This window comes from Eubalaena glacialis, chromosome 8 (assembly GCF_028564815.1).
Source record: "Eubalaena glacialis isolate mEubGla1 chromosome 8, mEubGla1.1.hap2.+ XY, whole genome shotgun sequence".
NCBI classification, from domain to species: domain Eukaryota; kingdom Metazoa; phylum Chordata; class Mammalia; order Artiodactyla; family Balaenidae; genus Eubalaena; species Eubalaena glacialis.
Genome location: NC_083723.1, coordinates 1857289 through 1875341, shown reverse-complemented (window position 1 = coordinate 1875341; position 18053 = coordinate 1857289). Strand labels below are relative to the sequence as shown.

The window sequence follows — 18053 nt, the reverse complement described above, 5'->3', positions numbered from 1 at the left end:
GTATATATGTGCCACATCTTCTTTATCCATTCATCTGTCGATGGACACTTAGGTTGCTTCCATGTCCTGGCTATTGTAAATAGAGCTGCAATGAATATTGTGGTACATGACTCTTTTTGAATTAAGGTTTTCTCAGGTTATATGCCCCGTAGTGGGTTTGCTGGTAGTTCTATTTTTAGTGTTTTAAGGAACCTCCATACTGTTCTCCATAGTGGCTGTATCAATTTACATTTCCAACAACAGTGTATGAGGGTTCCCTTTTCTCCTCAGTGGGTGAATTTTATATGTGAATTAAATGTCAATAAAACTTTTCACATACACACACATACACACAAATCAACACCATTTGGATATGTGCAGGTTTTGAAAGGAAGCAGTAAGCTGCCGGTTTTCAGTCACTTACGTTAAATTCCTGAGTTTGAAGACGTCAGTCACCAAGACCCTCTCAGATACTCTCTGCTCTTATCAGAGAGAGTTGTAAGTCTTATGAGCCAGCAAGAGCAAGGGTGAGAGTTTCCTGTCAGTCTGATAAAGTTACCACCCAGGGTCCTAATCACTCTCTTCCCTTATGTGTTAAAGCTACCCCTGGAAACATTGCTTTTGGAAACATCTTGAACAGATGTTTTGTGCAGCTTTGCTGAAGTAACGGCTGCTCCTGTGTGATCCAAGCCATCCAGTGATTCTACATTTTTACAGTGTGAGCTAAACCCAGGGACATGGGGTCATAAATTCCCTCCATCCCTTTGTTGCCTTCAGTCTTAGAAAGTTCAACATCTGACAGGTCCAGTGGGGAAATATATATCTACTTACATCTTTCTTTTTTTTCAAAGAGAAAACTGATATCTAAAGAGATCATTTTTTAACCTGTTCCCTGAGATTTTATTATTATTGGAGTACAGAGTACATTGGATAGTTGAAAGGACCAGAAGAACAATTTTTGAGCGTCCTTTATTTAACCTCAGTGTGGTCAATGCTGCCTTCCTTTCATCTCTATTTTTAATTCTTGTTGTCGCCACAAAGGGACCTTTCGGTGGCTGATTAGTTCTGGAGAATAAGGAGCAGAGGCAGCAGAAACGGTGATGTCATAGAGAGTGCCTGGTGACTGCACCCCTCCCCCGACATTGGCATCATGGGATGTCCCTGGACCCTGTGCTACACAATCTCACCAAGTACTGGACGTAAGAATCCAGAAAGTTTTTCCTCAGGAGCCAAGAAGAAATAAATGAAAACACAGAACTTAAATATTAATCCAAAATGGGTTTCCAGTAGCTGATGTCAGAACAGCACTAGGTGGAGATGGCAAAGGAATGGATCCTGGTGGACCTTGCTTGGATCTTCCAGAACCAGAGATTGTGGCCCCTGTCATGAGGTGAGTGGGCTCCCCAAGGGCTGTAAGTGCTGTGTCAGCCTCTGATGTAAGGTCAAGGGCTGAGCAGAAGGGCCTCCATGGATTGTGGGCTGTGGATGGTGGGTGTGATGGGAAATCCTTCCCTCGGGGTTTAGATTTCAACCTAAGAACAAGACTAACCATTGTCAATTAAGACTAATGTTGGAAAAATTGACCAGGGTTAATATCTCAGAAATCTATTTTTTATGCTTTAAATATTATCTATTCTTTCTTTATATCTATCTATTCTTTCTATTTTCACTCTCTAGTTCCCTGGGAAAAATGGGCAAAGTACCTTTATTTTCAATGGTCCTAGGTGGGCAAATGTGGGTGCCATCTCCAATGGTGGAGAGAGTAGGGGATGTGTTACATTCTGTCACCAGCCTTGGCGGATAAATATTCCAAAGGATGGAGTGAACAGTGGTGCTTGTGCACAGGAGAGAGATCAGGAATATTTCTGAGGTCTGACCCAAAAGAGGGAAGGTCTGACCCAAAGGAGTCCTTCACCTGGTCATCCCCAAAGAGAAATAAGTGTTGAGGGTAGTGTAGGAAATTGTCAACTCCAAACTCCTCAAATGAGGGAACAGAGGGAAATGAGGACTGAAGTTTCAGGATGTTATGTGATTTACTGCTATCTGCAATACTATTTATACTACTTATTTAATTACATGGTGCTTAATTCGAGAGCAGGCCAGGTGGGTTATGGCTTTCAAGTATCCCTGTCTTTAGCATGTCCACAGCTGTGTTTGGAGGATGGGAGAAGACCTCATCTCAGGGAATGTACCAAGAGCTCTGTGCTTGTCCTTCCTTACTGTTCACTTGGGTAGAACCCCACCCTCCACCCCCACTTTCTCTACAAAGTCAGAGGCTATGCTCTGGGACCTCCTTCCTTCTGAACCACTGTCCCAAGGCAGAGGGAGAACTATCATTTCCCCTTTCCACAATCACACACCAAGATGTGTGTGAGCACACATCCAGACACACATGTCTGGAGAGCTGAAGGAAGGGAAGGAGACTGTTACAGACACCCCCCAAAAAATTTACAGCCTTGCAACAGAGGGAGATCTTGTATTTCAGAACCACATAAAGACACTAATAAAAGATAAAAGAGGGACAGATTGACTTGCTTTTTCCCAGGACCTGTCATGAGAAGTCTGCTGATTATGCTTCTCAAGTCAAATCTTTTGACTTTGTGGTTAATAAAAATTCTTCACAGTGACATTGAGTGTTAAGCTCTGATTTTCAATATTGCTGGGATACTTTTATCTCTTTCTATTCCCACAACCTGGGAAAGTCTGTGTCAGAAGTGCAAGTCAGATGCCACTTAAGACAGAGAATTAAGCTGTGTTGTTCTAAAGAAATAGTTTCATACATGTTCTGTTTTTCAATGACTTTTCAAAGTTATGCTTTGACTTCTATGGGGTCTATGGGGACCCTAGTTAATTTCTAGCAGCAGATAATGATCTTGTTCAGGAAAAAATAGAATCTGATTCTTTAAAATCACTAGTGAGGGAAAATCACGTTAAAGGACCAGATATCACCTTTGCTAGTGTTGTATTTTTTCTATGGCGTCATTAGAAAGAGCAAACGCTTTTAGTGAGTTTCAGTGGATAAGGTGGTCTCTATCATCTCTTTCAACTGTATCATTTGATTCAAATCTGTAACAAGCAGATAATGGAACTCTACTGATTAATATTTTAAATAATATTATTTGTATGATAACTGTTTTTCCCTAATGAATCATCATCATTTGGATGTTCTCTTTTCGTCCATGCAGGAACAATAATTACATGGCCACATGGGGAAAGAAAAGAAGTCATGACCAAGTGGCAGTCTAACCAGGCCAATGTCCAAAGAGCAAGTAGTACAAACGTCAAATAACTAAAGTCTATGGCAACTCAAATGTGCTACAAAATATATGGTGACCATAAAGGAGGTGGGAGAAGAGATAAAACAGAGGAAAGCATGATGTCAGGCAGGTTGTAGTTATTGGTATCAGTCCAGGCTGGAAAAGTAGAAGATTAAGATCCAAATATTTGACACAACATTGTAAATCAACTATACTTCAAAAAAAAAAAAAAAAAAAAATCCAAGTACCTGAGTGAAGCGTATTCATGAAGATGAGTTATACAGAATATTGAGTAGCCACCAAGACATCTATGATGTTGGACAGTGTTCTGCAAAGTGAGGGCTGTGCAGGAAAGTCAACGACATTATATTCACTTCTTTCATTTAACTTCATTCTTTTCAAACCTATTATTTATAAATGTTTTGATTTTCTTAAGCACTTTTATTAAGGTATAATTACATACAATAAACAGGATCTAAGTGTGCATACAGTTCAATGAGTTTTATGTAATGAATGGTATGAATCACCACCACAATAAAGATATGGAATATTTCCCTCACTCCATAAGTCCCCCCAGTGCCCCTTCCCAGTCAATACACTCCCCACGAAGCTCCAATTAATCTCTATGCTGTTCTCTGGCTAACAGAATAGATTGCCTTTTCTAAATTTCACACAAGAGGAAACAAACAACGTACGTTCCTTTATGTTTGACTTTGTTCTCTCAGCAGAGCTTTTGAGATTCATTCATGCTATGATAAGTAGTTAGTTTATTTTTTATTGCTGAGTAGTGTTCAAATGTATATAGAATATAGATATAGTATTGAGACTACGTTTGGAAACAGTGTCCAATTCTATTATACGTATCAAACTGTACTTATCCACTCACTTATTAATGGACATTTGGATGTTTCCAGTTTTTGGCTATCATGAATCAAGTATAGTGTTATGCATGTTTTTATTTCTCTTTTTTATGTTGTTAGCACATTAGTATTTATTATTCTTAAAATTATATATATACACTACATACTATCTTTTGTATAATATATTTAAAGATTAAATAGATATAAAAATATAAGGTAAGGATGACAGCTTCTTACAAAAATTAAGTAGTCTAAACAAGATGTGTCTGAAGATATATTTGGGCATGAATATATGAGTTTGAACTGCTTATAATAAATTAAGTATCAAAGAGTCATATTATCTGCAAAAGATATACAAATTATAAACAAAAGATGAATTATTTCTCTTGAGTATATACCTAGGAGTGGAATGGCTTGGCCACATATTAAGCACTTAATTACTTTTTTTAAATTAGCAAACGATTTTCCAAAGTGGCCAGACTGTTACACCTGCTCACTAGCAATGAATGAGAGTTCTGGGTGGTCCACATCCTCACCAACACATATTCTAGTCTTTTAAAACACAGTCATACTAGTAGTGTGCAGAGGAATCTCACTGTGGTTTAATTTGAATTCTTGATGACTCACAAGGTTGAGCTTCTTTTCATGTGCTTACTGAGCAATCATATATATATATATATGGATGTGTTTGCTCAAATTTTTGCTTATATTTTTATTGGAATTATTATGAAGTTATAGGAGTTAATTTTTATTAGTTTTATACTTTGTAAATATGTTCTCCTTGCCTGTGACTTATCTTTAACAGTAGCTTTAAGAGTGGAGTTTTTGTTTTTTTTTAACATATTTGTTGGAGTATAATTGCTTTACAATGGTGTGGAGAGTGAAAGTGTTTTAATTTTGATAAAATTCATCTCATTTTTTTATTATGTGCTATGCTTTTTGTGACTTGTGTTAGACATATTTGTCTAACCCAAAGTCACAAAAATTTTCTGACTGGTTAATAGTTACTTATAGTGCTTACTCTTGGGGAAAGTCAGGAGGTATGGTAATTTGGAGGTGCTTGGTTATACTTATTACAAATAACTTCTCACTCTTAGTGGCTCAAATTTTCAACCACTTTGTGGTACATTTTGATGAGGATATTTTTATTAATGGAGTATAATTTATAAATATTTTCTTTTACTAGTAATGCTTTGTCTTTTCTGTTTGTGAAATCTACCCAAGGTCTTGCATATATTCATTTATGCTATCTTTTCTAAGCTTAATTATATTACATTTTTATGTGGTTTTCAAAGCACCTGAAATTCATTTTTTGTATGATGTGTCCTAAAGTCAAGTTCTCCGTTCTCCTTTCTTCCTCATTGATATCAAATAGATATCAATTTATTGGAAAAGCCATCTTTTACCCCTGCTCTGAAGTGTCGTCTTCATCAGGGACAAGTGTCCAGACTTATGTAGATCTGTTTCTGGGCTTTCCATTCTGTTTCACTGAAGAATTTGTCAGCCGATATCACAGTGTCTTTATTGTACCTTTATAAAAGACTTGATATTTGATAAAGTGTGTTCCCCTATATTCTTCTTCTTTTTTATCAAGAAGGTCTAGGCTTTTCTTGGTCTTTTGCATTTCCATATAAAACTTAGAATCAGCTTGTCTATTTTCACAACTAAACATCTACTCATATTTTGTTTTGGATTGCCTTTAAGGTTATAAATTAGTTTGGTAAAAATTGAATAGAGAACATATAAATTTTGTTTATATGTATTATTAGATATTTAATATTTTTGTGTTTTTATAAAAGACACATTTTAATTTTTGTTCAGAAATACACAGTTGAATTTGTATATTGAACTTATATCCTGCAACCTTGCTCACCTCACATATTAATTCCGAAATCATTATCCTGTCATCTATGACATGATACTTCTACTTCTCATAAACGTTGCATGATTACCTTTCTTGCTGCCATGGGTAGTACCTGAAACATAATATCGAATAGAAGTGTGATGGTGAGCATCTATGTTTCACTTCTAATCTCGAAGGGAAAGTTTTTAACATCCTATCAGTATAATTACTATAGTGTTTTTGGTCCGTATTCTCTATGAAATTAAAGAAGTTTGTTCCTACTATTAATTCACCAACTTATTTTTTAGCCTTAATGAATGTTATGGTGGTGTGGTGTGGTGTGGTACACTACAGTGAGGTGCAGTATGGGGGATACAGTGCAGTGCAGCATTGTATGGTGGGACATGGTGTGGTATATTAACAGATGGCTACCTTGGTGGAATGTATCAAACCCTTAAGTTAGAAATGAACAAGTTACTACAAACCCTTCTAAGAATAGAAAACCAGAAACTGGAAACTCTTCTCAACAGATTTTATGAGGTCAGCACATCCTCTGTACCAAAACCCAACCAGAAAGGAAAACTTCAGACCAAGCTCACTCATGAAGATAGATGCAACATTCATAAACAAAATACCACAAACCAAACTGAGCAATCAACAGTGAGTTGTTACTTACAGTAATGGTGTTATTACATGTTAAGTAATACACGTTGTCCTCCTGGTAGCTTTAAATTTTTCCTTCTATTCTGTACACTGTGGTGACGTCTGCCATGAACACTTCTGCTGTCTTCAGACCTGCCTGGAGCTATCCTGACGTGGACATGGAGCCTTGTCATGTCTGTGGTCCGTGGTCCGTGGTCCTTCATCGTATGCCTTGGTTAATTGCCAGTCCTGCCACCAGAATGTAAACTCCACAAAAGAAAAATTCCTGTTCTCTATCTAAGTACGCAACAGTGGTTGGAACTTGATGAAATCAAGAAAACAAAACAAAACAAAAAATATAAACAACAACTTAAGTATAGAGATGAAGGTACCTCAATAATTGCTTCAGTGGTTCCTGACGAGTCACTTCCTGCCAGTTATTCCCGGAAGGTTAGAGCTGGTTTCCCTCTGGCACTGTTGCCTTAGATGATACACAGGCACTGAGCTTTCCCAAGGCATAAAGCGTGCTTTCTGGAAACCTTCAGTGGGAAGAAACTATGCCCTGTTCTGCAATTATGGAGACATGCCTCCCTTCTCCCACTCTTCTCATCTCATTCCCTGTGATATTAGATCTTTCCTCCTTGGCCCCAGTGTCTTCTGGGGTATCTTAGGGAAAGGCCTCTTGGGGAAAGTCTTCCTCTCAGGCAGCACATGTGTGCTCTTGACTTCCTGGAGATAAATCTAAATGACAAACATCAAGTTGTGTGCCTAGTGTTTCCTCTGTTAATTATCCAATTTTGTCTGCCTGAGTATTTTAAAAATCCAAACTGAGTCACTGTACCTTGTAAATTTTTAAATTATTATTATTCTTTAACATCTTTATTGGAGTATAATTGCTTTACAATGGTGTGTTAGTTTCTGCTTTTTAACAAAGTGAATCAGCTATACATATACATATATCCCCATATCTCCTCCCTCTTGCGTCTCCCTCCCATCCTCCTTATCCCACCCCTCTAGGTGCTTGTAAAATTGAATTTTGATTCTTTACATAATCCTTCAGTAACTCTGGTTCTGTCTCCTTTTCTCCCACCTTGCCCTCTTATGTTCTAAAGTATTAGAAATCTGATTCTGGAATGTTATATTTTCCTTTTTCCTCACACAGACAGACAAAAACAAACTTATTTTAGTGTTATCTATAAATGTGATCAGCCCTCCCCCAAAGGATACTTCCAAGTTTTCTTTTTCATTCTGGACATTACACTAAGCCAAAGTGTAGTATTACCTGTTTTGACAGTCATACAAAACTGTTAACAAAATAATTCTTATCTTCTGTGTCTGAGCAACATTTTTCAGCGAAGCATTTTGAGCATGATGACAAAAACAAAAATAAAATGACAATTAGAAAACATATATATGTAAGGTCAGGACTCTATGTTTGTATCTACTTCTTTACCTTGTTTATAATTGGATCATATTTCCTGTGTTTGGAAGAATATGTTTTTATAAACACCTTTTATCATGAATTTGAAGAGTGAACTTTCAAAAGCTCCGTTCCCATCAGAAAGTCATGTAGGAAATGGCAAAGCACATACATGTCCTGCAGGGCAGTGATTCTCAAGGTGTGGTTTGACCAACAGCATTGGCATGTGCTTGTGAGAAATGCAGATTCTCAGGCTCCACCCCAGACCTAGCCAGTAAGGGTCTCTGGGGTTAATGTATATGACTCTGTGTGCTAACAAGCCTTCCAGGTGAGTTTGAGAACCACTTCTGTGGACAAGTGAACAGTGGTTGACACTGGCTTTCAGGTTAGAGTATCCAACTCATAAATCCTCCTCTCTGTGCTCTCACCCAGCTCACATTTCTCGTTGCCCTTAAAAAAAAAAAATCACAAAACAAAGTAAACCACACTGCCAACCTCTTGCTTAAACTCAGTGACACAAGCTCTAGCACTTTCCTCCAATCTACCTGGAACTTCCACCACACACCTTGCTTACAGGCCCTGTACTCAGAGGAAGACACCCCCCCTGACCCCCATTCCTACTCTAGCAGAGGAAGGTGTTTTCTGAGACTCACTTTTCTCATCTATAAAATGCTGATAGGAAGTGATGCTACTGTGCTGCATTCATAAAGTTAACACCAGCATTCCAATAAAAATGTGGGCCCGTTCTGACTCCCTAACTGGGGTCCAGAAGAGGCAAAGAGAAAGGGATGAGATCAAGCTTTGAAGTCTGTGTAGTTAGTGACTTTAGCACACAGCATTCAGCACAGTACCTGGGTCAGGTACACAGGTGATGAAGGGCAACCGCACCACTGAGTTGCCCAGGGGAAATCCCAGGCAAAGGAGCTTTGATTCGCTCTATTTGCTTGATTCTGATGCAGGTTGGTTGTCACCACTGCCTTCTCCAGAGTCAAACAAGCCATGCTTCCTGTGATCTGTTTAATCGATGTGCCTGTTCCTTTCATTTCTCCTGTTTTCCAGCTCTTTACTCTTCCTGAAACATTGCCAGCCCCACCCTGACCATCTGGGCCACATGCTTTCTCCTTGTCTGGAGAGGTGAGGTCATCTCCAGGGCCTTGGGGCAGAAATGCATCTCAAGAAAGATGTTTCCTGAAACTTCTCCCCTGTCTCAACTGAGAATTCCTTTTTCCTATAACTGTCTTTCATTTCTAGTGTGAAAATCAATCTCCTGGCACAAAAGACATAAACCAAATAGGATTTGGAGCAGTTTTGATTTTCCCCAGTTTCTGTGAAAGCTGCACTTGTGGTCACATGCTCTGCTGCTGAGAAGATGGCACCCCTGGGCAGATAACACACATCCTCTGTGCCTTAGTGTGTTTCCTATACAGGGATGCCAGGAACAGTTTAAAAGCAAAAACATCCAGATAGAAGACCATTTACATGTAATTTCATTATTACATTCTGAGGTTCCTCAGTATTTTCCACTTGGTTTTCCATGAATTTTGGAATTGTGTTAGTTGATATACTGCATGTTAACAAGATATTACATTGCAAAGGCATTGAAGCCATATTCTATATGTTGAGTTACCTTAATACCAACTGAATGATTAGGCAAATTATTTTATTTGCAGTGCTCTGTTTCCTTACCTCATAAATGACATTGGGAATATAAGAATGCTGCTACCCATCCCACAGACTTAATGAAATGAGTACACAGACTTAATGAAATAGTATAAATAAGTGATTGTCACACTGTCTGCCATATCCAAAGCACACAGATGTTAGCAAGTATTGTCTACTAGAAAAATTTCTTCAAGTAACCTATCTTTACAATTTTTGTCGTCTTCTGATTCTTGAAGTTTTTTAAGTCTTTTTTTTTCCCAGAAAGCAAGGGAATGTTTGAATAAAAATGCAAATTAGTCTATGGCCATACCACCCTGAATGTGCCCGATCTCATCTGATCTCAGAAGCTAAGCAGGGTCGGACCTGGTTAGTACTTGGATGAGAGACCACCTGGGAATACCGGGTGCTGTAGCCCTGGGCTTCCCTGGTGGCACAGTGGTTAAGAATCCACCTGCCAATGCAGGTGACACGGGTTCAAGACCCGGTCTGGGAAGATCCCACATGCCACAGAGCAGCTAAGCCTGTGCACCACAACTACTGAGCCTGCACTCTAGAGCCCATGAGCCACAACTACTGAGCCCATGTGCCACAACTATTGAAGCCTGTGCGCCTAGAACCCATGCTCCACATCAGGAGAAGCCACTGCAATGAGAAGTCTGCTCACTGCACCGAGGAGTGGTCCCCATTCGCTGCAACCAGAGAAAAGCCCACATGCAGCAGCAAAGACCCAACACAGCCAAAAATAAAATAAATAAAATTTTTAAAAATGCCAATTAGCACAAATAAACACATTAAACTCATAATTTCCGCAAATTTAACGGTGGTGAAAAATGGATTTTCATAGAAATGTATAGGCTGATTTTGTTTTCAATTAAAGGAGTTTGAAAATGTACAAACCTCTTAAATATTTATGAAAAGCCAGCTTAACTTTTTCGTGTCTCCTATTATTAAACTATCCATTAAATATTATCATAAAAAACTAAATAGTAACATATAAATGGATACTTCACCGTTCAGAAATATATTTCAGTAACATGACACAATATTAGAAGCAAGACATTCAAAATTAACATCATAAAATAAAAGATAGTCAAAATATTAATAAAACGTAATTTTATGTCCCACAATAGTATCTCTGTGAAACAGTTGAAAACAAAGAGTAAACATGCCATTCCTTCATTTTTAATTTCCATTTTCAATTTGATGGAAAGAGAAATGCAGGGACTGTCTCTTAGTTTTATGTGACAGGTGCTCTGAGTGATGAAAGAAGCATTTGAGAGGGATTTTCTTACTGAGGCAAATAGAGAAACATAGATTCAAATAAGAAGACACAAACCACAAGCCAGAGACGTAAGTATTTAGCAGAATGAAAGTGCCTGCATTCTCTGCTTGGGTCTGACAACCCTGTTGATGAACTGCTCTTTGGAGTTTGTGGGCTGCTCCCCAGGTGAGGGCTTAGCACTTGGAAGATACATCCATCTTTGTCGTTTATTGAGGTCACTTATTTCCTTCTCTTAGTGACATCTCTTTCTTGGATATGTTGTACAGAATGAACTGGCTGCTCAAATTATGGCCTCATGTCTTGACACGTTAAGTGTGGGATGGATTAAAAGGGAAAGTATTTGTAACTGGAAGATAAGGGAAGTGAAGGACAATAACTACTCTTTATTGAGATTTACTGTGTGCTAATTACCTTTAGAAATTTGCCTGCCTTATCTTACTGAATTCTTCCATTGCCAACAGGAGTAAACCCAATTGAAGATGAGGAGCTGAGTCTGTAAGACCATTTGATGGTACCCAGCACTGGGATAAATGAGAAGGAGCTGACAAGGAGCCTCAGGCAAATGTCCATTCCTCCAAGGTTCACTTGGGGTCAGAGAATAAACTGCTCCCTGATTTCAAACTATACTATAGAGCTACAGTTATCAAAACAGTATGGTACTGTACAAAAACAGACACATAGCTCAATGGAACAGAATACAGAGCCCAGAGATGAACCACACCTAGGGGCAATTATACTGTCACAAAGGCAGCAATAATATACAATAGGGAAAAGACAGTCTCTTCAACAAATAGTGTTGGGGAGACTGGAGTTACATGTAAAAGAATCAAACTGGGCTACTCTCTCACACCATGCACAAAAATGAATTCCAAGTGGATTAAAACTTACATATAAGACTTGAAACCATAAAACTGCTAGAAGAAAACATAGGTGGTGCATTTTTTTGGTATCAGTCTTTGTTAATTTTTTGGATGTCTTCTCAGGCAAGGGAAACAAAAGCAAAAATAAATAAATGGGACTACATCAAACTAAAGAGCTTTTGCACTGCAAAGGGAACTATTAACAAAATGAAATGTCCTCCTACTGAATGGGAGAAGATATTTGCAAATATTCGATAAGGCATTAATAATCAAAATACACAAAGAACAATAAACAATAATGAAAATATATGTCAACCCTCCCCCCAAACAATTGGATTAAAAATTGGGCAGAGGACCTGAATAGATATTTCTCCAGGGAAATACCAACAGCCAATAGGTATATGAAAAGATGCTCAACATCACTAACCATGAGGGAAATGCAAATCAAAACCACCATGAGATATCACTCCTGTCAGAATGACCATCATCAAAAGACAACAAATAACAGGTGTTGGCAAGGATGTGGAGAAAGGGAATCCTCGTGCATTGTTGGAGGGAATGTAAATTGGTGCAACTACTATGGAAAATAGTATGGAGATTCTGCAAAAACTAAAAATAAAACTACCATATGATCCAGCATTCTACTCATGGGAATTTATCTGAAGAAAATGAAAATACTAATTAGAAAAGAAATATGCACCCCTATGTACATAGCAGCATTGTTTACAAGCTATATCTAGCCAGTTATAAGATAAATAAGTACTAGGGATGTAAATGTACGACAAGATGAAGGTAACACTATTATATGTTATATATGAAAGTTTTTAAGAGAGTAAATCCTGAGTTCTCATCACAAGAACAACTATTTTTTAAATTTCCTTATTTTGTACCTATATGATATTATGGATATTCACTAAACTTATTGTGATGATCATTTCATGATGTATGTAAGTCAAATCATTATGCTGTACACCTTAAACTTATACAGGGCCATATGTCAATTATATCTCAATAAAACTGGAAGAAAAATTGTTTTAAATAAAAATAAATTTTAAAAATACCTTCCTTAGTTTATTATCATCTTTAAATTAGAGTTGGTATCCTTCCCCAAACACAAACAGGGGTTATCTCGACTGCATTCTAGTGGTTTCCATGATCAAAATGCTTTTAGGATGTTTCCAGTCTTCAAATTTTGCTCACAGAGACGTTTCCATTAAAAGATTACCATGGATAGTATGTTGCACCTTCATATGTCATATTTCATGTAGCTTTTCTATAATTTATTTCAATAATTTATTTTGACAATATCTATTTAATTCATCCACAATGTATTTAGATTAAGGTTTAATGTATTAATCACATATGTTTTTTCTACAAATGTTTAGGCAATTTTTCGTGCTCCTCTAACATCTAAATTAACTCACCCATGAAACTATCTAGGATAGTGTCTATTTTGGAATATTTATATTTGTTTAAATAACATTTCCAAATTCTAATTATTGGTATATTTAGGCTTTCCACCTCTTTATGAATATGCTCTCACATTATATATATATATATATTTAATCCATCTGATCTATATTACTCTATTTTTCTGCAACAGAGCCCCATTTTGGGGTCATGAATCCACTTTTCTTCCTTCTTATTTTGTGTAACTTGAGTTTGGCAGTTACTCCTACATTGAATTTAAGGGTGTGATTCAAGCAGGAAAATTACAGGATCAGTTTCCTCTGGCCTCAGGGATTGTTAAATATGTGTACTCGTCTCAATTAGAGAAAAAGTAATATGGAAACATCCTTATAATCTATTGGAATGAAACATGCTCTATTTTCTGCACATTTTTTCCCTGTATTGCTTAAAATGCATTAACCTATGTTTCTAAAGCGAGGCATTGTGGTTGATGAGGAAGAGAAAGCTCTTGCTAAGATTTTGGTGAAAGAGAAGCACCAGGTTTTGGGTTAACTATGATAAAACATCTTTTCTTATCGTCCCATCAGCTTGTCACCGTGGAGATCATCAGCACACACTAAATTTCTCTATGCCTTTCTGATCACCTCAGCGAAGCACAAGGCACTGTTTTCTGCACATATTTCCAGTCCCTTTCTATGGCAGTCACTGGGGATCCCCTTTACTTGTCTCCTCTATTTGGTCTCCTATTTCCTGTTTCCCATGTATTCCTCCTTCTTTCCATGGCACATACACTCCGTGAGCATCTTGAGCATCTTGAGGTACAAGGTAAGTGCATTTCTGGAGATCTTGTCCATCTGAACATGTTTTATTTTACTCTCCCTTGACTTATACTTTTGTTGGGAATACAATTGCAGGTAGGAAGTCATCTGTCTTCAGAAATTTGAAGGCACTGTTTTTCCCCTCATGTTGCTGTTGACGAGTCCAATCTTTTCTCTCTGTGGATCTTCTAAGGATCCATAGGATCTAAGGATCCTTCTAAGGAGCCTAAAGATCTAAAGGATCTTCTCTTTGTCCCGGGTCTGGTATAATTTCTTAAAGGTGTGCCTTCATTTCAGTCTATTGAACTGTCCATTCTGAATGCTTTGTGGACCCTTTCAATCTGCCTAACCAAGGTCTTAAGGATAGGGATAGAATAGGATAATTAATTAGTCAGTTTAGAAATCCCACTAGGGAATTAAGAACACAAAGGGAATTTTAAGGGAGTTTGGGAAACTGCTGTAAGCTAATGACCACTCAAGAGAAGAATCCAGTAACTTAGCAACAATCTACACTACCTTGAAGGAAGACAAGGTGCATCCAAGTGCCAGGCACACTCAAGCCCCAAACCCTGATAGTTAAAACACAAGACAATAGATATGGGCTCTGAATCTTGTTCCATGAAGTCGGGAAGTTAATGGTCCTTGAAGAATAACACTTCTGCATGTAGCCAAGACAGGAACATAGGTGAAAGGGGAAAGAAACTAGGTGAAAGGGGACATTATACTGAAACCTGAGATGAATTACCATATTTTAGTATATGTCACCACACTTTTGCTAATATACATATGATTTAAGTAGTGCCATGGCAGTCCCATTTAGACCACATAGGGCCAAAGGAGGAACTAATGATGTAAGCCTTGACGTCTGCCCAAGAATGAGGAAGAAGTTGTTCTTCTCCCCTCTACACTTTTTCTTTGATTATAAAAGTGTAGCCCTCTTTGTTCTCAGGGCTGCATTCCCTTGCCTGCTGGCTTGTATCACAAGTGTCCTATGCTAATAAACTTGCCCTTTGCCTGCCTCTTTGCCTCACTCTGAATTCTTTCCGGGATGAAACAAAAGAACCTGAGCTTCTGTAAGTCCTGACACCAGGTGGGTGGTTTCAATCAAAAGACAGTGGGTTCGAGCTCCTAGTCAGGGATCGTGGGTTCAAACCCAATCTGGGGTGTGGGTGGGTTCAACTCCCAGCCTGTGAGTTCGAGTCCCACCCGAGAAGGAGTGTGGTTTCATTAAGTCCTGGGACGTTGTTTTGAATTATTCATCGAAATTTATCTTCTCTTTTGTCTTATTATTTGAAAGCTGGTGTTCGTGTTTACCCTTTCTTTCTTCACTTGAAAAAAAAATTTCCCATGTCTTTACCACCTCTTTTACTTTTTGCTTTATTTTCTGAGATATTACGTCAACCCTATTTTCCACACTTTCTTTTGATTTAATTTTTACTTTATTTTTTATCATGGCTTTAATTTTCAAAGGTTTTCTTTGTTGTTCTTAGAGAGTTATCTTTTTAAAAAATCCTGCTATTATAGTCTTCAAAATTTTCTTCCTGTAGTTTTTAATTTCCTTCATGTCTCTAGATTTTTTCCTGTTTCTTTATACTTCTGTTATCCAAGAAATAGGATATGCTGATATAGTGGAAAAACTTGAAAGTCTTCTCTTGAGTAAGAGTGAACAGTTGAAAAACTGACATAATGCTCTGAACATTGGATATGAAGAGGGCTTCCTGTCTCTGAACTTCACTTGGGATGATCAGGGAGGGTTTTTGCTGGAGATTCTCTGTTCTTCTTCAGCACGGTGAGTTCTCCAGGAAAAGTCTTCAATCTCCTGTGTGTACAGTGGTGGGCTAGCTTTCAGTGGTCTAGGACTTGCGTGCAGCACTCGTATATAGATGAACACTTAGTCTTTTGATTTAGGTGGCGTACCTTGGTCCTCCCCTGTGCCTGGCATCCCAAGTACAGAGGTCATCTGACTACCTTCTTTAGAAAACAAGCCTTGTATTTGTTGTAGGGGGAAGGATGGTCAACAAGCAGCATGTAGTGGGTGAAGGCTATTAGCAACCTTTTTCTGAAATGACTTGAAACTGTTCCTCCATATTTTAGGTTCTTGGTGCTTCTACCTCAAGTGCTTTAATCATCCATAGTGAAAATAAAGGCTCTACACTTGCCCCACCAAACAGCTGTGCTGTCCTCTGACTGCTAAACTGGATAGGACTTGTCCTCCTGCTTCCCAGCTTCCCAAAATTTATCTCCTCTACTTCTGTGGTGTCCTCTCCTTTGTGGCTGCTGTGGACTGCGTTGTGTTTCCCTCTAAGTTCTTATGCTGAAGCTCTAACTCTCTATATAACTGTACTTGGAGAAGGGGTCTTTAGGAGGTAACAAATGTTGTAGGGAAGGGGTCCCTATTATGATAGGGCTGGTGCCTTTGTGAGAAGAGGGAGACAGTAGAGTTTTCTCCCTCTGCCATGTGAGGACACAGGGAGATGGCAGCCCTGCAATCTGGGGAGAGAGCTGTCACTAGACACCAACCCTACTGGCACCTTGATCTTGGACTTCCAGTCTCCAGCACTGTGACAACATAAATTTCTGTGTTTCTGTTGTTTAACCACTTGATATATATATATATATATATATATATATATATATATATATATATATATATATATATATATATATATATATATATATATATATATATAATTTTTTTATGGCAGAACAAGACTAATACAGTGGCATTATATTTTCTAAAAAAGGAAGATAGATAGATCTTAACTGGAGAGAATGAGATTGGATGTATATAGTGAAGGTAACATCTTAATTTAGGCTCTGTAAATACATTTTTTATTGAGGCTTTGCACCTTGAAATATTGTTGGAGTGTGTTTTATATGTGTTTTTAATACTTGATTATACATGTTAAATTTACTTTTATGAGGAGCTGACATTGCAGCAATTGTACTGGGACTTAAAAATATATTAAGAAGCTGAATTTGACTTAAGTAGAAGTTGAAAGGAAAATAGGAACTAAATTTTACAGCACCTGTTGTAACAGATGCTGAGTAGATGCATCATATTTGCATCCTGATTACCTGAAATGGTACCTAGGAACTTAGGAAACGGTGGGTGCTCAATAAACATTTTTGAAAAGTTGATTCATGATAAATAAATAATTCAATAGATGCTAGACTCAAATGCAGACACAGGCTGATCCAGTTGACCCTTTTTTCTTCCCTCCCTCCTTCCCTCTCTTCCTTACCCCTTCCTTCCTTCCTTCCTCCCTCCTCCATCTTTTCTTTCTTTCTTTCTTTCTCTTTCTTTCTTTCTTTCTTTCTTTCTTTCTTTCTTTCTTTCTTTCTTTCTTTCTTTCTTTCTTTCTTTCTTCCTTCCTTCCTTCCTTCCTTCCTTCTTTCCTTGACCTTCTGTGTTTATGGCACTTTTAAGTTCACAGAAAAATGGAGGGGTAGGTACAGAGATTTCCCATATACTTCCTGTCCCCATACATACTTAGCCTACCTCATTATAATATCCAGCACCAGAGTGACATATTTGCTGCAGTTTATGAACCTACATTGATACATCAGAATCCCCAAGGTCTGTAATTTATATTACAGTTCCCTCTTGGTGTTGTACGATCTATGGGTTTGGACAATTGTATGATGGCATGTATCCATCATTATGCATCACACAGTATGTTTCCTCCCCTAAAAGTTCTCTGTACTCCACCCTTCCACTCCCCAACCCCTGGCAACCACTGATCTTTTTACTGTCTCCATAGTTTTGCCTTTTCCAGAATGTCATATAGTTGGAATCATATAGTATGTATCTTTTCAGATTAGCTTCTTTCACTTACTAATATGCAATTAAGGTTCTGTCATGTCTTTTTGTGGCTTGATAGCTCATATTTATATTTAGTTATATTTAGTTTTGTAAGAAACTTCCAAACTGTCTTCCAAAATGGCTGTGCCATTTTGCATTCCCACCAGCAACGAGAGTTCCTGTTGCTCCACATCCTCAGCATTTGGTGTCAGTGT

General features: G+C 37.9%; 1 non-coding gene across 1 annotated transcript; it reads left to right on the top strand.

Moving 5' to 3' along the window:
* The first annotated feature begins 9959 nt into the window (after nt 1–9959).
* Nucleotides 9960–10078, top strand: LOC133097054 (5S ribosomal RNA). The gene has a single exon (XR_009701933.1). It is a non-coding gene; the product is annotated as a 5S ribosomal RNA (ribosomal RNA).
* The last annotated feature ends 7975 nt before the right edge of the window (nt 10079–18053 follow it).